The sequence below is a fragment of the Thermobia domestica genome, chromosome 11 (assembly GCF_964235325.1).
Source record: "Thermobia domestica chromosome 11, izTheDome1.hap1.1, whole genome shotgun sequence".
NCBI classification, from domain to species: domain Eukaryota; kingdom Metazoa; phylum Arthropoda; class Insecta; order Zygentoma; family Lepismatidae; genus Thermobia; species Thermobia domestica.
In genome coordinates this window covers 116910505-116934936 of record NC_137464.1, presented here as the reverse complement: position 1 = coordinate 116934936, position 24432 = coordinate 116910505, and the positions used below count along the sequence as shown (strand labels likewise).

Genomic DNA, 24432 nt, shown 5'->3' with positions numbered 1-24432 from the left:
AACAAATTTATTGATTGTAACATTTCGTTAATTAGCTCTTGTATAATTTATACATGTCCTATATTAATATGACACAATGCGCCAAACCTAAATTTATTAAACACAAAGTAATTTGTTCATTCACAATTTGTAATTATTAATTAACACTTTTTTTTAAAAAAAATGTTCATTCTTATTTACATTTTTAAAGGTCTTCGAAGTAAATTTGACAATTGGTTTTATTGCATATAAATATGAGTTGTCGAAAGGTATTGACAGCGTTCTCACATATTACTTCTCTTTGGCCTCAGATACAGCTGTGAAGTCAAACAGAACTGCAAAGGACGAGTGAAAGCACCAGAATATTGGAAAAGAGTTACCGGCATCACGGTGATTTGTGCCGGCCAACCAAATTCTGCAATCAAGACAGTTGCTTAGTGCTCCTTGAACACTGTGAACGCGATATGATATGAAATGCAGAAGTGCAACGGTGACTACTAAGCCGTGGCTGCTTAAAAAAAGCTCACAGAAGACTATTTGATTGCCGCCGCACACAGGAATTCGTGCATTAATTGCAAGATAATGTGCAAGAAGATCCAGGGAAGGGAATCCGAGCTCTTGAGCGGGAAATGAGTGTCGCCCTGTCAACCATGAAGCTGGCTTTGTACGAGAACCTTTGTTAGCACACCTACAAGTGGTGTAAAGGCCAACTCTTGACTGAAAATTCACAAGGCAATTTGTACCACTTCACCAACCCCGACATCTGGCCCCCAAACTCCCCTGATTGCAATTGGATTATTATGTGTGGGGTGTGGTGGAGCAACACACCAACCGCACTGCCTGCAACACAAAGACTCAGTTCATCGGCAGGATTCAGGCGGTATTCGCAGCTCTCCATAGGGACACCTTGAAGGCTGCATGCTCCAGATTCAGGAGCCGCCTTGAGATAGTTGTGGCCGCAAAGGTTTTTTTTTTTTTTTTAGTGATTTTGCTTTCTCTTGTTCCCCTTCTACTGTACGATTTGCATGAGATCAATACAACATGTTTTGAGAACAGTATTCCCTGTACCTATCACTCAAAAGTGTCACATTTATCCCGAACACCCTGTACATGTATAACAGGAGTCATAAATGTACCAAAAAGGAGATTGCTCTTTTTTCTTACTCTTCTAATACTAAGCTCTTGATTAATCTTGGTTGAGCAACTTTCCTTTTGTTAGTTGTAATCCGCTATGTTTCATCAACTCTTCTGACTAGATAATAAGTTGTATTTATTCAATAGTTCGTACATTGATATGCCACTGAATTACGGATAGGCCTACCTGATTAGTAACAAATTGCTGCTTCTTTCACCTTAATAAAGTTTGCGACACGATGAGGCATGAATTCAACAAGCCTACGGAAGTTGTTCGGAGATATGACCTACTGAACATCTTATCCGCAAAAATCTACCAGGGAAATATTCCAGTAGGTTGGTGTGTCACGAATAACGTGTCAGAGTTTGCTGAAGCCTCTGTCAGCTAAACCGTACCGAACAACAAGTGTCCAGGAAGTGAAGGAACTGGATACAGGTTAACGGATTTCATACTGTAGTTGGTTAGTGATAATGATTGCGGACGAACATTTGCATCATCTGCTGTATTTTATGTCCGACTGAGTGTTGTTCTATTTATCGAGTTACGTGAATACGTTGGTAATGATGATGATGAATTTGAGTTTAACGTCCCGTTTAGCAGCGAGGCTATATGAAACTGGACCTACTGATTAACGTGGAATCCGAACTACATGAGATCCCGCCGAGAATCGAACCCGGGTCTCCCACACCCAAGGCGCATACGCTAACCGCTTAGCCACGAAGGAGGTCGTGAATGCGTTGGTGTTTGGTGTGCAGTTTCAGAGATGTGTACAGTAGGGAATCCAGTGTTCTTTGAATCAACAGTGAATAGTGAAGTTTATCGTGGTTTCTTGTAACACTTTTACGATGAACTGATACCATAGAACAGATTATGGTCCTATTTTTAACAAGATGAAGCCACATGCCACACTTCCAACAGGAAGTGCGCACTGTAAGCAAGGTGTTATGCCAATCGCTTCGAATTTGTATTCCTGCGATTTTTATCTTTGAGAATGTTTAAAACAGGTGTATAGGTGAACTACGGCAAAACCGCCTCATTTCGCTTTTTTTTCTGGACATCTGGCAGTAAAGACAGTAAAAGTCTCTTGTGTGTTCTTATCTGATCCCGTTCTAACATATTCTTCCGTTGTGGAAATATTTCCCACACCATCCTGAGCATCACCCGAGAAGAGCTACAAGTCATGACAGCCAATATGCTGCGAAGTGGGTAGAAGTGTCTCAATGTTAATGGGGTCCAATTTCAGCACTTCCTGTAATATGCAGATAAACCAATTTTTACATTTTTTCTACTCTTTCGGGTGGTGTCCAGTATTACTACTCCGGATTAATTTATGTGGGTCACTCTATATACCATGGCTTGATAGTTGAAAGTACAATATAATTTATAACTAAATCTACCTCTTCCTATCTAAATTGCTTTCCTTCGATTGTGGGACACTATATTACTTAAATGCACCAATTCCGGTTACTCTGATTCATTTTATTGTATGTTCAAATAATTAATATCGCCATTTTTTATACTGACCAACATCTAGAAAACGGTGATATTAAAGTTGTTATATAGTCGTAAGTATTAGTCACAATGTGTTTTTACATTATGATATTGAGACATTAGTAGGCCATGTGATGCAAACGGAGATATTGAAAAATATTCTTCACTGGTCGTACGTCCGTTGCTTTACTATCTGAAAGTTAATTCCGATTCCAAGGGGACCTAGAATTTTGTACATTCATGAAACAATCCGAATATCCTTATGTCAATAATTGAAATTGTCTTGTTTCTAATGACAGTGTTATTTTCGAAAGTGAATAACATGCTTGATGAGATTCTGAATATAAATATCTCTAAAGGAAAATATAAATTATATCTTCCGTGACCGGATGTAGATGATCGCATCCTGACCCTGGCCAAAGGATCAATTACGTACATTGCGATGGAACTAACTTGAAATAACATTTTCTTTTTAACAGTTGGTGATTTCCTTGCCCAAGGACATGGAATTATGCAGTCACTACGATATATTATACTCCCACTTTCTTCGTTTATTCAAAGGCCTCTTCTCCGAGGCTAAGTGACACATTTCAATTTAATGATAAAAATTTATGCAAATCGAACAATTAGGAATGATATAAGAAATGTAGAAATATAGAGGAAAGTGGAGTAGAACTAGTGATGGGCAGTGGGAATATTCCCGGTGGGAAGGAATTTAAAAAATGGGAATATTCCCTGGCCTATAAATTCTCGGGAAGGAATTTATTTCCATTTCTTTACTTTATCTTCTAAATTATAAGAACCATATGACTAATTACTTTATTTTAATATATTATGACTTACTTCTGGGTTTTAAAGAATTTGGAGGTTTAAAAATTTAAAATTCGTTAATAGTACTTTATATAACTAATAATATGATTTTTTAAGTTCCATTTCCATTTGCACTAAAAAAGAGTAATTGTTTAGTATTGGGGGGCCAAAACTAGCATAAAGTAGGATGATTTACGGAAGAGATGAGTTGATAGTACTTTTCAAGTAGTCAAGAAAATATCGAACACATTTTTCGGGGGGTAGTAGGGGATTTGTACAAACCGTAAAGGTAAGTCGAAGTGATTTATGTGAGAAAAGAAAGTGAATTGTTGGTAACGAAGATAGAAAACAACACGCCCTGCGGGGTTCTAACCCGCCATCACTCGCTAACGCTCGCTCGGCAATTCTGTCTAAATTTAATGTTGGTAACGTGATTTAACGTATGAAACATAAAACAACAACATCGGAATAGAATATCGCAAAAAAGTAGGTGCAAAATCTGATCCGCCAAAGCTAAACAATCGCCAAAAATAGCAAAGTACTAATTTACAAATGATGGAAAGAAACCATTTTGTAAAGTAATGTAGAATTATGTAGAAATAGAAATGAAGTACTATTAATAAACCCTGAACCACCGTTAGTAATAGACGTCAGTCTCCTCTCTCTGACTCGAATTTCTGAAGAGGTACTCGAACTTTTTTTATATGTAAATTAACGTATGCAATTTCGAGAAATGGGCAGGAAGAAAACTCTGTGTGGCAATGTTACATGAAAAATTATAAAGACAGGAAAGTATGTTGCAAATATTGTGAACATACATATTTAAGCGCAAATGTTGACAAAATGGTGGGACATGTGTGTTCTGGCAGTTACTCAACCTAATTTGTTTATAACATTTAAAAATTTAATGTTTATAATATCAGTAGTAGAAGTTTAGAAAATCCACTAACATGTAAATTTAAACTGTTTAGCGGTTTAAAAGTGTGTCGACCTACTATACCATTTTTAAAACATATTTACTTTCATAGAACATATTGTAAATAAATATCCATTTTGCGTACTCTCTAAATATAATAAAATGGTCTAAAAACTCCCCTGAGCACAACAGTAATAATATACTGTGATATAAAAACTAATTTAACTTTGAAATCATAATATAGTAATAGAATGCAATTTTCTTTGTGATTGTACATAAATTCCCGGAAAATTCCCATTTTTGGAAATCTTCCCCGGAATCTTCCCAGGGAAGATTCCCGAAAAATATCTTCCCGGGAATTTACCCATCACTAAGTAGAACTGGGTACCTAAGGTTTGATGGCAACTGGAAGGTAAGGTTGTGCTAGAAAAGTGCTGTAAAATTATTCATGGGTCAAGTATACAGTAGGTTGATGTTTATTGTTATGATCTTACAAGTTGCAAAGTTCTATAATTTATTTCTGAACAATGCTATAAATGAAAGAAGTTAAATCACCTGGTTTTACACCATACTGATAAGTCTTCTACAAAAATTAAAAATAACGTTTTTTTTTTTTTTAATTAACGTGCATTTGTATTGTAGGCTACACAAACAATTTTTGATGTGTAGTGGTGAAATTCACAACAGAAATTGTTATATTGAATTGTTTCATACTTTATTGATTCCACGATTGTCGGTCAAACTTCCATTGGTAATACCTAGCCATCTTCCAATCTAAAAAGAAAGATAACATACATTGAAAGTATGTAAAACAACAGCACGGTAAATACGTAGTAGGCCTAAACTCTTAAGTTTACAATTGGGCTAGGCTTAGCATATTTTATTTGAGTTTTAGTTAAGACTTTTAGTTTCATTTTGTGACATTCTTATTCACAACAACCATAATCACTTTGTTATAGGTATTGTATTGATTATTTTTTTAAATACCATTGTTAAAACATTATTAGTATTTTTTTTAATTGCTGTTATAAATCGTTTAGTCTGCAGCATTTTCAAACCTATAAGCCCAACAGAGAAATAATTCGTACTGTTATATTAACTACTGAACTACTTCTAATGATAACTGTTATTTTCAAATCGAACAGTTAGGCCTATTTAACCTGGAAACGGTCGAGTGTTGATTTGTGACGCGAGCGGTCGACAGGTGAACGCGGCGCTTACTTACAATATAATCGTTTCTATAGCTGTTTATGACTTTATATGAGATTTATTTTGAACACATTTATATATGTTGACATTTTGTGATTTATTATTATTATTATTATTATTATTATTATTATTATTATTATTATTATTATTATTATTATTATTATTATTATTATTATTAAAATAAAATCGCAAATAAAATTATAATGCATTTATATAAAACCATTTCTTATTATAAGCTATGTCTATTTTTATTATCAGAGCTTTTTATGAAATCAATTTCCGTTATCCCATAAACAATACAATTAGTTGATTATCACTGTTGCATAAAATTACATTTTTATTATCATTATCACATAAGGATTACATTTTCCAAAAAAAAAAATACATAATTAGAGCGAGTTTTCAGTACATGCTCTTCATATTTCATATTATTCATATTTTGAGTTGGAAATTTCTAATGAAATTAAAGATATACCTATCTCAGTGTGAACACTCTACTTATGTATCTTGATACATACAGTAGGTATTTCAATAAGACGCTATTCTACTCCATGTCTCATCACTGTCTTGATGTCACCCATTACATTCCAGCAGATACTGACAGTGTGTTTCCCACATATTGGCACTTCACAAGCAGTATATCGTACCATTTTTTCTGTTTTTCGCAAACCGTAGCTGAATCTGTTCCTTGTTGTCCATGATCTCGGAAAAATCACTCACGCTGTCGGTCGACAGGGGAGCGTGGTGCTCACAAATTACGCATAGTCACATTTATAAGGCCAGTGCTACTCCAATAGAAGAGAATGAAAAGGCTACACTGGACTCTCACACATAAGACACATCAAGAGACAGCTAGACGGCGCCTCAAGTCTGTGACCCCAACGATTACTTAGGGTCAAAGGATCCTTATTAAATGCAATATGAATAATGCTTTTCACCTGTTTATTCTCTGCAGCAGAAGTAGAAGAATACAAGATCTAACGTACAAAACTCAAAATGCAAATGCATAAAAGTAAAACAAACATTACGAGACAAGATAACTAATCGAAGGCGATCGCTGTATGGCCGCTTCTTCTTCAATAGTAGTATATATTTAATTCGCCTACGTAGCGAGATGAGCGTTCATTCAGTTTGAAGAGGTTACCTTGTTTGGACCTGACTACCCGACTCTACCCCGTTTTCCCTTATAGTAAAGTGAAATCTATGGAAATACTAAAAATAATAAAAACACGGGGAAGAAATATGATTTAAAAAATAATAACTTAGTGCAACCGCTAGCGAATGATTTTAGGTACGAATGTATTGAAGAACTGCAACCAAGAAGCGATGGAGATATCATTATAATCTAACTCTATGGTTTAAGACACCTTAAAGCTCACTGCCTCAAAAACAAATTCTATCAATTAGATTATGTCCTGTATCAAGCAAATCCACTCTTGAGTTCTTATTGCCCACCTCCGAAAGATCCTACCTTATATTTTACTCCAATTTTCTTGGTTCACCCAAAGGTCTCTTTCCCTAGATTTCTTGATTAAGACTTACTACCCTTACCACATAATACCCATGTGAGTGGTGTGGGCTAACCCTTACATATCTCAGTTTTTACGTATGATACTCACAAGTCAGTAGCAGCTCCCTAAATTTCCAGGTTTGTTCGTTTCTTTTCGCGTTAAAAATTATTCTCAAAACTTACAAGGAAAGGACATGAACCTGGCAACGGGACTTCCTAATCAAACCTAGTCCATTCGATAAACATAACAAAAATATGTTCGTGCACAAAAAATTAGGTGCCATGGGCAACGGAGTAAGTCCCTGGGGCCCATTTAACCTATAAGTATAAAGAAAATTGTAAACTCTCACTGAAATAATTATTGCATGAACATTGTTTATTGGAAAATCATCTTTTATAGTTAATTATCTTCAGCATAAAACAAGCTTTCCAGAGGCCCCTAACCTACTTGGGTTTATTGTTTCCGACGGACTTAAAAGTATTCGTTTGAGACGCATGTGATGGTGCATATAAGTGCATATTTTGAGTGAATTTCGATGTGCATGCATATTTCGTAAGCTTTGCAGGATACTGCATACGGGTATTTCCGAATTTCATTGCTGCATACTAACATATTTGAGAGTATATCACAAGAAAGTAGGTTTTGTATCAAATGTAAAGAAAGTATTTGTGAAAGCTCCATCACGCGTACGTATCTTCCGCGAAGTTGCAAAAATGTTCCAGCACCTTCTCAACCAATGGAGCTCGTGGCTGGATGCTGTGCCGTATTATGCAGATAACTTAAATCAAGTGAAGTCAGTTGTAGACTCACTAAGTCCCGATGATGCATCCGCCAGTAACTTCTGCTGATGTAGAAACTTTTCAATCTACAAAACTTTTCTTATTGATAAACGCAGAGGGTTGATAGAAGAAAACATAAGGAATATGTTAATAGTTCATTGCAACAGAGATCATTAAGATAAGATATTTTTGTAAGAAACTTACATTTTATATTTTCTTTGTGTATATTTCAGTTCATATGTTAAATTTTTAAATGCATATGTTAGAGCATATTTTTTATATTTTTCATAAATATTTGCATGAATATTTTGTTGTTGTTTGTGCATGAAAATCTGGGCTCTAGATATTACGAAAGATGTAAAACGATTATATACGTTGAAAATGTGGACACGACGAAGAATGTATCAAATTAGAAGTAGGAGTGGAAAAGTTCTAACGAATTGTTGGAAACAATAGTACAATAAGCCAGCTGTTATCAAGTTAGGCATCAGCTGCGGCTGCCGATATCTGTTGCATGGTTGTGCAACTGCCTATATATTTTTTTAATCCTCAAACAATGTGTTTCAAATATTAGAGTAATGTTTGAGTAAATATACAACTTTACTCTTCAGTTTTTTTTTTTTTTTTTTTTTGTATGATTTTGAGAGATGCATCAATATTGTCTGGCTCTTCAGCGCAAGACAATATTAATGCATCTCTCAAAATTACACACACACACAAACTGAAAAAAAGTTTAAGTTTAAAGCTGCATGAGCGCTGCAACTACATCCAGTAACATTGTGCATATATGGCAGGCAGCTTCTATTTCTTAAAATGAAACAGCACAATTGCTTTTGCATCGCTCCTATGTTCTTGTGTTGTCGACAAGTTGACAGATACTTGGCAATTACCAGTCTGCTTCCATAGTAGTTATACATTTCTGCACTTTATAGAGAGGGACTTTTTGGTCAGTTGTGGGCAAGTGATGGAGGAGTGGGAAGAAAGTATGAATGAATGAATGAATGGTTAACAAAATGCACACATTTTGGAAAAACAAATATCAACGTGGTGGTAAGGGGGTATACACAAAAATAAACACATAAATAAATAAATGTGAAAAAATAAAGTTTTTAATTAGTAAATACTATTTACAGCAGGCCGAACGCTTGAACGTAAGACTAGGAATTAGTGCCACTAATATTGCAACCATTGCTTTTGGAGGACGCTATCTAAATTGCTATTGATGCATTTCAAAAAGAGGAAATGAAGCTCTTAGAGTATTATTTGAAAATAAATTTAACATCTTAATTTTTAGAGGCAAAGTGGATACAAAGCCCACAGAGTGGTATGTATTCAAAATCTAATGTGTTAAAATAAACAAAAATAAAAACTTTAAATCCGTACGCCTTACTACGCTCATTAAATTTCGGAGTAATGAATAAGTTTTGTAGTTATCTGCAGAGTCGCACCGTACTAACCATTTCATGATGAATGGATGCACTTCTGAAAACTAAGAGTATACGTTGTATAAAGGAGTTTAGAGGTGAGAAAGTTAGTGCGTCATTTCTTCAACTTAAAAGTAGTGGGAAATATAAAACAGCTTTGAAAAAACAGTAAAAGTAGTACTACTTAAAAATGATAACGAAATTAATGTTTGTTGTAATTCCAAAACATTGTTTCTCACAAAAAAAAACTGCTTGTCGTTCAAGTGCATAATTAGGCTTTGTGCAGGGGCGGATCCAGGACTGACTTCTGGGGGGCAGTGGGTTGTAATACTGCTACTTAGAGCTACTTTTAAGAGCTCCGAACTCTGGGATGGCTTTTATTTATATATAAAATAAGAAAGTCTCCTCTTCTCGGGGGCAATTGCCCCCCTGGATCACCCCTGCTTTGTTGTAAGCAGGGATGTTAAATATCATATGAACTAACATTTAAAAAAAAAAACAGTTTTTACCTCCAATAACTTCATAATGATCTATTGTATAACATTTTTAACTATGAAAATGTATCGAAGACAATGATTGATTTCTTTGTATAAACCTATTATGTAAGAAACATCTTGGTTTTCAAAGTTATGGTGCTTTACTTTGTCCCATTCTGAGATAACATCTAAAAACGCTGAAATATGTATTAATTATTTTAGATGAGAAACTCAAACCCAAATTTCATGTCCCTACTTTAAAAGATTTCAAGATATGTACTTTTAACGCGAATTTACAGCGAGATGTTATCAACAATGTTTCTAACAAAATTTTAAATTCGTATTTTAAAATATTAATAACACTTGTAATCAATATTTGTTAAAAACATTTTTATCAATATTGTTACATTTCTTCAAAAAATTTTAAAACCATAAAGTAATAATATAGTATAGTTAAAACAGTTTTGTTATTAACATATAGGTATATAAGTAAAACTTTCTATTAGCATTGCTACTTTTTTTTCGATAACATATTGATAACAAAGTTAGTACCATTATTAGTAATAAGAATTTACCGATCGCTCTGGAAGCAGTCCAGATCAAAGGGTTTTGATAATATTTTTCTGAAACCGGAAAACTGTACTAACAAAGAAACTAAGTTTAATTAGCATACGAGGAGGATCTTACTAAGTGAATTCTCTTTCTCGATTTTATTTTAAATTTGCATATATGTACACTTATGTTCAAAATTATTGTCGCATGTCTATAAATACACCGTATGTTGTTGTAGGAATATAATTTGATAACGAGTTTGCCCAGTATTTCTTATAATGTTAGTATGTGTATAATCGGCAGCGACATGTATGTGGAAAATTTCATGTCAAAAGAGCAGTAAATAAGAACAATAAAACGAAAATAAAACTTTCTTGGCAACATTTTGTTTTACTCATTCTAATTTTCGTATTTATAATTCTTTTCCTATGAAATTTACCACAAATATACATTTCCCGATTATACACATAGTATCAGTATTAAAAGTACAATGCAAAATCATTATCAAATTATATTCTTACAAAAAGACAGTTATAGATATGCGACAATTATTTTGGACATGAGTGTACATGCGGTTTGAAAATATTTCCTATTTTCGTAGTACATAATAAAACTTCACAAATACTCGTAAATAGCCTAAGGCATGTAGTATTTTTCAAGATATATTTTCTGTACATACGTGCACCAAATACTATGGTGGGATATCTAAATTTAAAAAAAAAAAAAGTTTTGTTGGCAAGTTTTCCACAAATTCCTTGTGATTTTATCGATTGTGACACGTGCGAGGAATGTCATTGAAAACATTTTAACAACTATGATTCTACGTGACATGAATCTCAGATAATTTTCGTACTAGCAGTATCTTCCTAAGCAGAAGTCTATGGTTTCCTTTAATATATATATATATATATATATATATATATATATATATATATATATATATAGAAATCATGGTTTCAACAAATAAGTCTATTTACGTTAAGGAAAATCAAAAGGTTTTATTTTTAACATGAGTCTGTATCTAATGATAGGACGATATTTTTGTGATTACCTCAGAAATTATTGCGCTATATTTTTTAAAAAACCTTTCAAGAACCTATGTTAAAGAAAGTTTTAAGTAGAACATTTTTATTGTAGAGTCTATTGACAATTGTAGCTGCAATATCTATCTTGGTAAAATTTAGAGGATTTGTTATTCATAATAATTCAGATAATGTTTTACGCATAACAATTCTAAATTGAAGGGTTGGATGCAAGAACAAGGTATGTCCACTTTTAGAAAATTTTCCGGAGCTTCCTGCTTCTTGCTCTAACTTCACGGTGAACACTGTATGTTAGTACCTCCTTTGCATTATAACACTGAATATAATCATCGGATCTACATGATTCTTGCACACAATGTAGAGTGTTTTTTTCCTATTAGAACATTTGAAAAATCTCAAATTCGCTAAAAAAAATAGTCCTACCTCGTTATTTCATCCAACTCTTCAATTTTACAAAGTGTATAATATTAAAATAATTTGGTAACTTTTCTGTTCATCATCATCCTCCTATCATCAACTAATAACCCAGATGACAAAGCCAGGCTGTTAGCTGTCTCCTCCTCCAAAAACGGAGCATGGCTTCAAGCCCTACCTTCTCACACACTCAGCCAACACCTTTCTAATGAGAGCTTTCGTATTGCTACAGCTCTGCGCTTAGGTGCTAATATTTGTGAGCCTCACTTTTGTCCTGCTTGCAACGCGTATGTTGATAATAAAGGATTACATGGTCTTTCATGTAAAAAAAAAAAAAAAAAAAAAAAAAAAAAAAAAAAAAATTGCGGGAAGACAATCTGGACATCATATTGTAAACGACATTATTTGTAGAGCTCTCGTTTCAGCGGGAGTTCCTTCAATGAAAGAACCAAATGGTTGTTGCCGCTCTGATGGTAAAAGGCCTGATGGCATGACCTTGGTACCATGGAAAAATGGAAAAGCACTAGTCTGGGATTTCATATGTTCCGATACGTTTGCTCCTTCCGACTTATCCCATTCTTCAATTCAGGCAGGTCTCGTCGCCGCTAACAGAGAATCAGACAAAAGACTAAAATACTCAAACCTATTGGACAAATATTGGTTTGTAACAGTAGCAATAGAAACCAGTGGGTCTTGGGGTCACGAAGGATCTAATTTCATTAATGAAGTTGGTCATCGAATAGCAATCAAAACTGGTGACCCCCGAGCTACTGCATTCCTTTTCCAACGTATCAGCATCGCCATCCAGCGCGGGAATGTGTCATCGATCTTAGGCACATTACCTCCTGGTAAAGAACTGGACGAGATTTTTCTTCTATAACACACAATAAGACGGAAGTAGAGACATCCTAGGAGGCTGACAACCACTTTGACTGTGTTCATGAAGAATGTTTTGAATCCAGTTTGGATAAATATAAATTCTTGGAAGTTATGGCTAATACCGGTAAATTTGGGAGTGGTAGCAACATTATCTACATATTTTATTTTGTTGCTCAAAATCGTTAAAAACCCGAAAGATATTGTTGTCAAGCTGTCCGATGTTTATTTTGGAACAAATATGCTTTAATTAATAAAAAACTTTTCTGTTAGGAAGAATTAGAAAACTACATATTTACCTAAATATGCTATACTATCCTGTGTTTTATAAAAGTTATTACGAGGGCTAGTCAAGAAAGACTTGGACTGATTTTTTTTCTAGGCAATTTATTATTACTCAGCAACAGGCACATGATCCTTTTCAAAGTAGTCCCCGCCCATTTGAATGCACTTTTTCATTCGAGTCTTCCAGTCCTCAAACACGTGTCGCAGGCCATTCTTTGAGAGGTCCTTCAAAACCGCCTCCGATGCCTTCAGAACCTCGGAATTATCGGAGAAGCGGCGTCCACGCAGTCTGGATTTTAGGGCAGGGAATAGAAAAAAGTCGCACGGTGCGGTAGGCGTCTCCACCATCCTCAAACCTTTGCAACAGCTCCCTGCAAGTCTCCACTCGAACGGCCTTCTGCTCTGGTGTCAGGAGTCGCGGAATCCATCGCGCACACACTCGGCTCATGTGGAGGTGGTCATGCAAAATTTTGAAGGCACTGCCATGTGATATGCGTAGTGCTGCTGCCAGATCGTCGATACTGATGCGGCGATCTTCTCTAACAATGACTGCTGCCGTGTTTATGTTCACCTCAGTAACAGCTGACGCTGATACACCTGGTCCACCAGCTTTCGTGATTGTCATTCGGCCCTCTTTAAATTCTTTGAACCACCAGAACACGGTACTTCGTGGCAGAGCGTCATCTTTGTAGGCTGCTCTCAACATTCTAGAGTTTCTGTTGCACTTTTCCCCAGGCGATAGCAGAACCGTATAGCTGCAAATTGTTCATCTCGTAATGACTCCATTTCTTCTACAGGCGACTTCTAGAGGCGGCGCAGAACATCACCTGCAATAAAAAGTCGTGGTTACCAAACATGCAATGATTCCTTAACAACATTTTATATATATGCACAGCAAGACCCACCCTACTTGTATGCCAAACTATGAAGCTCCAGCGTTAACAGAACTGCCGGGAAAAAAATCAGTCCAAGTCTTTCTTGACTTGCCCTCGTACATTGTTCATTTTAAAAAGGTTTCTGTTATACTCTAAGTTTTTACTATATAAAACCAAAAAAGTTCTGTCGCTTTTTCACCCACCACCTTCGAACATCGGTATATCACCTAAGACGTACCTGGAAGATCAAAAATAGTCACATCAAAATCAACGACCTTCTGCCAACGTTCTGGAAGATCATGGATTCCATCACAGTAGAACTTGGTGTGACGTTAAGCGAACAAGGTATGAAGTGCATTTTGCACCTCTACTAGGGATTTGAACTGGCGTCGTCTAAGGTGATTGTCCAAGTAATGGAACAGGTGATAATAGGACGGTTCAATGTCCGGGGAGTATGGTAGATGCAATAGTGTTTCCCATCCAAGTCGTAGAATGATGTCCCGGGTCTCCTAGCCACATAGGGCTTAGGCCTGAACCTTTAACAGGACGACTCCTTTGCGATTCAGAAAGTGGCTCCAGAGTTTTGAGTTTTTCTTGAACATGGCTCAACTGCTGACAGTACACACTTGCATTGATGCCCTGACCAACTGATAAAAGTTCCCGATGCACGATGCTGCGAGCAATCCACCAAACACACAGAAGGACCTTCTACTGGTGCAGTGCTGGTTTCGCCTGTTTTGGAACCGGTTCATGGGATGCTAACCAATGACAACGGTGCCGTACAGCTCCGTACAGGACCCACTTCTCATCACATGTCAACACCCTGTCTAGAAATGGCTACTTCCTCAGACGAGACAGTAAAGAAACACAGATACCTGATCGCGTTACCTTCTGGCCCGGAGTCAAATCATGTGAGACCAATCGACCCAACTTGTAGTGCTTCCCAAATTCATGGAGGTGCTGCCAAATGGTTTCTCCACTCACTGAATTTTAGTCTTAGTTCCTAACATGTCTGGACAGGGTTCGCCTCAACTGCTACATGAAGATCTTTGTTTTGTACATGTGTTGGTCTTCCAGCAGGTGGTGCGTCTTCGAGTGTTTCGTCACTGTCCTAAATTTGTTACACCACCACTGCACTCTTCGCGTAGTCACGACACCCTCACCAAAGGCCTGTCATATCTTCCGTCCCACCGCAGCGGTGTTCGACCCCAGTTTGAACTCGTACAGCATACATACTCTTATGACGCTCTGTGGAGGTCCCATATTCACTATATTTTTATTCAAGTTCACTTGCCACAACTAGGTAGTATGTTAGACATACTCACACCAACAAGTGACCTTCATCTTACCTCCATTCGTATTCAACTCACGGTGTGAGGGCCAATTGAACACAGACCTCCACAAAAAGCGACAGAACTTTTTTGGTTACCTTTATATTTTTTACTTTCATCTCTTCGCTCACAATGATAAGTTTCTGTAACAATTATATTAAGAAGAAGAAGTATGTGAACGAAATATACATGAACTTTGCGAATGCAGCGAATGAAGGTGACATAAAGGGTTTCATTATACCTTTTATTGGAAAGTTTCAGCAATTTTTTTTCTGATGAGAATAAAAAGCAAAGATTAACTGAACTCAGAAATTTCCGACGTGCAAAGCCATGGAACACAGCCTCTGTTCCCGAGCCGACCCTGCCGAAAGTCGAGCTCGATTACGAGATATAGTGATCTGTATCTATCGGACAATGAGCTATTTGTCCATCAAATTTCGTTCAAATCTGGCCAGTAGTTATAGAGACATAAAGTACCACATGCCACATGGTTGAAGAAACCTTCCGTTCTCTGTCTTCTTCCTGTGAGTGGGGGAAGACAAAGAACTAAATAACTAACTAACTCTATGGCCTATGGAACCCGGAGGTTCAATGCCGCGTTCACAAAAGCACTCCACTGACTTCTATCCTTAGCCAACTGGATCCAGTTTCTACTTTGTATTCCTATCTCTGCGAGATCCATCTTAATATTGTCCTCCCATCTGCGCCTAGGTCTTCCTAATGGTCGTTTTCCGATTGGTCTTCCAGTCTTTGAAAGCGTTTCTACTTTCTTCCATTCTAGCTACATGACCCGCCCACCTAAGCCTCCTAGACTTGACGACCCTAACAATGTTGGGTAAACCATATAAATTATGTAGTTCCTCGTTATGAAGTTTCCGCCATTCCCCATTCCCGTTCCTCTTGGGTCCGAACATTCGTCTCAGGATCTTGTTCTCAAATACTTTCAGTCTATGTTCCTCCCTCAGAGTAAGTGACCATGTTTAGCATGATTATCGTTTTGTATATTTTAAGCTTCAAATTCCTCGACAGAATTCGCGACGACAAGAGATTTTGAACCGAATAGTAACACGAATTCCCTGCTTTTAGTCGGCATTTAATTTCTCCGTGAACATGATTTTCGTCTGTTAATATTGATCCTAGATATTTGAAACTATCCACTTTATCAAAAGTATTTAATATTTTAACGCATCCATAATTTGCTGTATTCCGGTCCCGACGCACTTCCATGTATTTAGTTTTCTCTGCATTTATTTCTAAGCCCATGTCCCTGCAAGAGTTTAATAAGATCTCTGCATTTCTTTCTATTGTTCTCCTATCATCCCTATTAAATTTACATCATCAGCATATGCCATAACCTGGTGAATGCCGTTCAACTGTAGGCCCTGGTTGCTATCTTTGATTTTCCTTATAGCGTATTCCAAAATAAAAAGTTAAATAATAATGGCGACAACGCATCTCCTTGTTTCAGGCCATTTTTGACGTGAGAGCTCGTGGACAAAAAGTTTCCTACCCGGACTTTACTTTGGGATTCATTTAAACATATCTTAATTAATCTAATTAGCTTTCTCGGTATTCCAAGTTCTGTAAGAACGTATAATGTTTCTCTCCTAACCGAGTCGTACGCCTTTCTAAAATCAATAAATAGTTGATGTACCCGGGTATTGTATTCCCACTTTTTTTCGAGTATTTGGCGAATGGTAAATATCTGGTCGATAGTTGATCGATTTCGTCTAAATCCACACTGATAATCTCCAATAATTTTATCTGCGTATGGGGTCAGTCTTGCTAATAGAATATTTGAAAGGATTTTATAGGATGTTGACAGAAGAGAAATGCCTCGATAATTATTACAGTCAGTTTTGTCGCCTTTCTTGTGAATTGGAACAATAATTGATTTTTCCACTCTTGTGGCAATTCTTCCTTGTTCCAGATAAGGAGAATGAGTTTGTGTATCTTGTTCCACAATTTTTCGCCTCCAGCTAAAATTAACTCAGCCGGAATTTCATCTACACCCGGAGATTTGTGTTTCTTTAATTTCTTTATATCGGTTTCTACTTCTATTCGGTTGGGTTTTGGAATATACGGTTCTGCGGTGTGTATCTCCTTTTTTCCACGCACACTAGTTTTCGATTGCGTGTTAAGCAAATCGTCAAAGAAATCTTTCCATCTATTTAAGATGCTATCCGTGTCAGTGAGAACTGTACCGTCAGATTTCTTTAATATATAAGCACGAGGTTGATAGCCTTTCTTAAATTCGTTGATTCCCTTATACATGTCCCGGATGTTTTTATTTTTACTATTATCTTCAAGTTCCTTAATTTTAGCTTTCAGTAAATCGTGTTTCTTTGTTTTAAAAGTTTTGGAAGTTTCCCACCTGATATCTGCGAAATTTTGTGTAGTTATTTCATTCGGATTTTGTAGCCAGCGTAATTTTGCCTGTTTTCCCTTCTCTGTTAGTTTTATGCATTCCTGGTCGAACCATGGTTTGTTCCTACGTATTTCCGCGTGTCCCAATTTTTCTTTTGCTGAAATTTTAATGCTATCTCTAATTTCAATCCAGGTATCCTCAACACTAGTGCACTCCGAATCTTCTAAAGCCGAGAATCTATTCGAAACTTCAATCTGGTATTTCTCTCTTACCTGGCTCTCTTCTAATTTCTTTAAATTGAATCTCTCCGTTTTTTGACAATGAATATAACCTTTATTCAACGATAACCTCTCTCGTATTATCGCTGCTACCAGGTAGTGGTCAGTGTCACAATCAGCCCCTCTAAACGACCGGACATAAATTGTGCTAGATTGCCTTCTGTGAAACTTAAAACCTCAGTACTGGCGCGCGCTGAAGGCAAGCAAGTTGGGACGGATATCTTCTGCTTCTGTCAGAAAAAAGGCTGACTCATTGTTTCAAAGGGAGAAGATTCCGCAGAAAATCTTCTTAGCAAACATAAGGAAGGAATGTTTTGGATCACGTGCCACAAAATTTTTGAACGACACCTAAATCAGGTTTTCGTATTTTTTACGGAATAAGCATACTGAGTAAATTGTTAGTTTTGGTTTGGCTACACTATATGTAGTTCTCAAAATATTTGGCGTACAAGAAAATGTTTGATTGTGTGTTATATATTTAATTTTGTGGATCATTGACCACAAAATTTTTTAACGGTCCGTAAATCGAGTTTTTATATTTTTTTACGAAATAAGCACATCATACTGAGTAATTTGCAATGCTCATATACAAATTACGATTTAGTTATTATAAAGGAAAGATAAAGTACTTTCCTAATCCATTTTACAATTTCGGAATTTAATAACACTTAATGTATGCTTACCTAACTTGTTTTCTTGTAAGCATTTAGGAAACGAATGAACAAACATTCTTGAACTACGTTGTTAATTGATGTACCTACATCTAAAACGTTACACTTAAAGTAAGCGTGAGAAGCCACAGACAAATATGTAAGTGCTACTTCTAATTTAAATTAATAATTATAAAATACCAATAAGTAATGAATAGTTAATTGTCAAGTCATGTAGGGTAGATTTAAGGCGGTGAATATTCACTAGAATTCCACTAAATTCGGTTCCAAGTAGTCTTGAGGAAACTCAAAGCATATTTTTTAGCTTTCTTGTGGATATAAATGGTTAGCAAATACGTCTTTGGCATGGAATACCAGGGTTCGATTTTCGGTAAAAGTACGTGTGATTCAAATTTTTAAGTTGATCGGTAGATCTAGATTTTGAAACTGAAATTAAATGGTCGAATGAATTATTCGTTTGTTTTAGAAATGATGCTATTAGGGCTGTTAGTTTCACCATTACGGCTATTAATTTCTTGTATTCGTTTCATATTACACTGTAATACGAAACTAATATTACGTATTACATTCGTAAGTACCTATGCTAATGAGTATATAACAGAATGATCTTTACAAAATTGATTAAAAAATTCAAGTTGAAGAAATAGGTTGAGCAATGTTTACAACACCATTTTTCTACTTCTTGAATACCTTGAATTCTTTGTGCCGAATAAAGCATTCAAAATCAAAAAATGAAAATGAAATGAAATTTTTGTGTTTTTCGTCCCATGATTATGCTGGTTAGGCTAAAGGAGACGGTGATGATGAGAGATGAATGAAATGGTGGAATGAAGAAAGTGGGAGGAAACGGGAGAACCCCGAGAAAACCCACGCACACGGTCTTTGTCCACCACAAAGTTCACTTGGCGGGAGCAGGGTTTGAACCCGGGACTCCAAACACCAGAGGTGAACGCTCTACCACTGAGCCCCCCATTCAAAATCAAGTTTAGTAATTCTGTATGCAAGACATCAATTAGAATTTAAGAAATGCCTGCAAAAAGAAAGATCACTAGAGGCCTAAAAATCAGAGGAAGGTGATTTCACGGATGAAAGCCAATTTCTCTGCCACTCCCAATGTGACTTCCCTCTTGTAAGAAGTCTGGAGACGCCACTGATGAGAAAATCTACTGCATCATTGATATAGATTTCCGAAAATGTACGAATAGAACCAATCTGAATTTAATATTCCATTAAATATTCTATTAGCCGATTTTAGCACTTATTCGAAATTTTCTTCAGATTAATCTGAGTTATCAATTATTGTGAAATATAATTTGTCAAGAAAAATAGTAGCTAATGTTTCTATTTGTACTAAATCCTCCGGCTTCTATTTCAAGCAATCTAAAGTAGAACTTAATTATTTCCTTGTTGACATAAAATGGAAAAGGAATTTCCAACAGTAATGTTACGACAGCAAAGTCCCTTCCGGAAAATATACCTGGAAGAAACACGAAGTGAGATATATATAGACTATAAACAACATTGATACAGTAAAACCTCTCAATAACGAACACCGCTGGGACGCGATTCTTTGTTCGTAAATGTAAGGTGTCCGGTAGAAAAGGTTACATAAATTTCCTTAACTTAAAGTTTATTTGGTAATTATATGCAGTATACAGTAAACACAACAGTTAGTTGTACATTAGTTATAATGTATAAATATGGGTTAATATCCAGTGCCGTGGTGTGGAAGCGCCCGGGCGACAGTATACGACTGCGCCCCGTACATATGAGAAGTGGACAGAGCAGCCACGAAGCACCACTATGTTTGGCGCGAAACGTAAGAAAATTTTGAAAAATAAACCCTGCTTTTCCGTAATTTTGAGCACTTTTTATTACTTTTTCCTTCCACTTTATATATGTGCACACGCATTTTCCTAACACGAGTAACTACTTTTTCCTTTCTTACTTTAGCGCCCGGGGCCATCGCCTCGCTCGCCCTCCCCCACTTCCACGGCTAATTTCTAATTTCGAAATGCTGTGTTCCCTGTCCTTTATGGAGAATGAGGCAAAAGTCTTACATGTATGTCATATAGGTAAAAGGAGACAAACGATAGTAAAAAATTGGTGGAATGAGAATTTGGAAGGAAATAGGAAAACCCTGAGAAAACCCACGCACATGATGTTTTCCACCACAAAGAAGCTGTGAAAACTTAAGAATAATTTTAAAAGAAGCATTGATCCAGCCTTATTTCATAGGGTTCTAAAGATGGGAGCTCATGTGGTGCGGATCCTAGATTAAGCTGTAGATCCACGTTTCCTATACCCTTGGTGCTGAACAGAATACTAAACTCCAAATCAATCAATCAATCAATTGCAAAATACTCATAGAAGAATGAATTTGATTCAATCGGAAACTGTTTCCCCGGAATCATTATTTGTGAAGAAGGAAAACAGAGCTGTCGCGCTGGGAAACTGGGCAAATGCCTGGTGCGCTCTCCCCTTTATGGCTTTCCCCAAATCTATTTAATAACCAAAATCAAATTCCATTATCTTTCTGGAATAATACTCTTAAGTGACTTAATTTCTATCTCCAGTTCGACAACTCCAATCACATGGATTTTAATATAGGTACAATCTATGAAGCTTAGTGATCTGGATCTATCTGGCGGATGATACCTACTACAACAGCTAAGTTCAAGAGAATTTAAAGAAACTTTGTAGAATAATTCAGGAGTTGTGTTGAAAATGACAGAAGACTTGGTGGATCAAGTTTGATACTATGAAATATTCCCGTTCGTCAGTCCTCCCGTTGGTTCCACTCTTTATAACCACCTGCCTTTCGAAAGAAGCACAGAAAGAAGCGAACTCATGTGACTACCCACTTTGTTCTATATGGTTAATTGCATGAAAACCGTTTTCCTTTCAACTTCCAAGAAATTTCTTACGTTTTATTAAAACCAAGATTGGATTGAAAAAAAAATGTTATTGTCGTGTTTGCTTGATTTTAATCACCTTTTGGAAAACAGTGCATACTGTGAGTCATCAATTCCAGCACAATATTTACCTGGAACTTGTGGCTACGGAGCTGCCATAAAGAGACAGTGTCTGCATATTTTCCGCTGCAATAACAAAACAGGATGATGTTATCATAATTATCTCATTATAGGAGAATGAGGAAAAGTCGTTTCCAGGAAATTTCTATGGTAGCGGTTGTAATGAAACACGTGCAAATTTCGGATATTTCTTTTTAAAAATTATTTAGAACACTGATACATCAAAACTATGATTAACATTGGCTCCTTTAGCCAGCAATTTAAGAGTTGCAACACAAAGAACAAATTCGAACTTCCTGGTACAAGCTCTATATTATGAATAAAATATGAATTGAAAACATTAATGATATGACGTGTAAAATTTCTCTAATGTTATTAAATCAATATCTAACAATTCCAAATAATAACTATTTGTCAAAGAAATTGACAAACCTTTGAGCACATATTCTAAATTTATGACAAATGAGATTATTTTTAAGAGCGCCTATAACGGTAGATAATAGCAGTGAGTGAATTAATTATAATAGGGTATAGCCGGATAAGGCGGTGAAAATCAACTTCAAATTCCTTTGAATTTCAAAGTTATTGTTGAAAATGTGAAAACCAAAAATTGCTCCTTTCTCGGAAACAACTTAAGTTTAAATAATGTACTTTGTTTGAAGGGCCTTACCGAAAACAAGAAATAATTTATTTCGCCCTTCAAATTTCTAGCGTAAAGTACGTCGAAAATATTCGAATTCAAATATTTTTACTTTACGTTTGAGAGACCACCTTCTAATTTCCACCATAGAAGCAGCACTAACCCGCCTATAATATATTTTGACCATAGTTTGATACTCGCGGTGCAACTTGGTGTAAAATTAGGAAAACAAAAGTCGGATGCGCCTGAAGATATGCAACTCTAGTTACACCATAAATGTTTTGACCTGCACGAATACTGCCAGAAGTCTAAGATGGTTGACTTTGAGTTTGGGACTCGTCATGAATGGTTCTACGTGTGAATATAACTCGCATAATCGTGCCTCTTCCAGAAACAATGTGAGAGCACTAATGCCATTGATTTTTAGTCTGCCTTAGTAGGATACCGATATCTTAAATTGTGATTTACAGAAAACAACTTTTTGATTATCCCTACATATAGTGTACAACCATATATAATGTACAAAATTGTAATGCACAAGATAATGATAATACAAAAACATTCAAAATGTTTTTGCAATGTCTTAGAAAATATTACAAGAAAATGAAAGGCACGGTATGTGGAACCTTCAATCTTCATCACTATGTAAGTTTATTACTGAAGTGACAGGCCGGCAACACACAATTTGATTACATTTCCGTGAGCCGAACAATCTTAGCAAAGTATCGATCACGTGAAAGATAATAAATGGTTGCAGCGACACGAATCAAACTGTTCGATTCCCATGTACACATTCACAATAATTAGCTTTAGACCCGAATACCCTATTGTATTTGGAACAAAATCAATATAACACTTGTATTTATTCTTACTAATATGTCGATATGGTACCTCGAATTTAACGGTGTGGGTATTTTCTTTCAGGAAATGCATGAGTTGAGTTGATTTTGAGTTTAACGTCCCTTTCTGCAGCAAGGCAATATGAAACATACACCTACTGATTAACGTGGAATCCAAAAAACATGAGCTACTGCTGGGAATCAAACCCGGGCCTTCCACGTCAAAGTCGTGTACGTTAACATCTTAGCCAAGAAGGGAGCTCTGTTTCATTATTTCAGCCGAGTAGATAATTGCCTGAGAAAACTGATAGGAACCTGTAAGAAGAACTTTTAGGCCTCTTTCTGTCAACTTTCTGAATGCCAGGATATGTGCAGATGTTACTTTTGCGAAAGAGCGTGTACACCTGTATCAAAAATTCTCTTCTCTGCGATATGCTGTCGTTCCATTTGTTGAACTTCCTCGTCGAGGGCAACTTCAAAATGAAGACGATTAGCAAGCTACGTAACAAAAAAAAATCCGGCATAACAATCCAACTTCAGGAAGCAACTTGTTGTCCACTTTGTGTCTTAGAAAACAATAGTTGTCCAAGAATGTCATGAACAGCATCAACAATCTAATGAATTGATGTAACATACCAGCAAAAGTTTTCCTCAGCCGTAGTCAATTACCTGAGCTTATCTATCAGCGTGAGTATTAAAACTAATCTTCTTTCTTCCAAATTACTCTAACAGCACAATTACACAGCAGGCATATGCCTATCATGTTCCCTCAGGTACATGAGAATGTGTCCAGTATGTGCCTTATGAACCTCTGACAGAGAAATCGCATTGATGGCAAGTGATAGTCACAGTCTATGTCCGCCCCTAGGCACATGCCTTACATGTACCTGGGGAACGTGCTTAGTATGTTCAAGGTATGTTCCCCATGCCGTAAGCATCAATGGACCACAAAATTACTCTCCCAAAATGTGTTAAATCGCCTATATACGTAATGTGTTTACGGTAAGTCCCTTAAGGTGAGTCTAAAAACAGTTTAAACAAGTGAAAAAATGTATCCTGGGATGGGCGCGAACTACCAATCTTTGGATTACTAGCCGCTTGCTCTTCAGACTTCGCTAGGGAGGCGATAAAGAGAACGTCGCTAGTAGAGGGATAAATTCTTGAGGACTTTTGAATTTGACTAATCAGAGTGCTCCTTTAAACACGTATATTTGACGATAACCGTTTGGAATGAGATAAAATGTGCTCGCCATGTAATTTTATAACAAAACGAAGAGTGTCTATTTACTTTATTTCGTGGTTCTTCCATATTCACTTTCAAATGATCGGCGACAGTTGCCATCTAATAAAGTTGATGCGTTTGTTGCTTGTAGTACACAATCGTTTAGAAAAAGAAGCAATAAATACATCAAATATGGGAGATGAATTTAAAACACCTCGCATGCCTAGCTCATCTTGTGCTGTTAGGGTATCTGAAACAGTATGTACCTAAAAT

The 24432-nt window shown here is 36.3% G+C and overlaps 1 long non-coding RNA gene across 4 annotated transcripts in view; it reads right to left on the bottom strand.

The window, feature by feature from the left end:
- Nucleotides 1-24432, bottom strand: part of LOC145664384 (uncharacterized) — a 338163-nt gene that overhangs the window by 174398 nt on the left and 139333 nt on the right. For 2 of the 4 annotated variants that reach the window (XR_014127426.1, XR_014127425.1), the window contains one exon: nt 4806-5105. The exons of the other annotated variants lie outside the window; for them this stretch is intronic. This is a non-coding gene — a long non-coding RNA (uncharacterized LOC145664384). Of the gene's footprint in view, nt 1-4805; nt 5106-24432 lie in introns of those variants that run through there. 4 annotated transcript variants of the gene reach the window in all.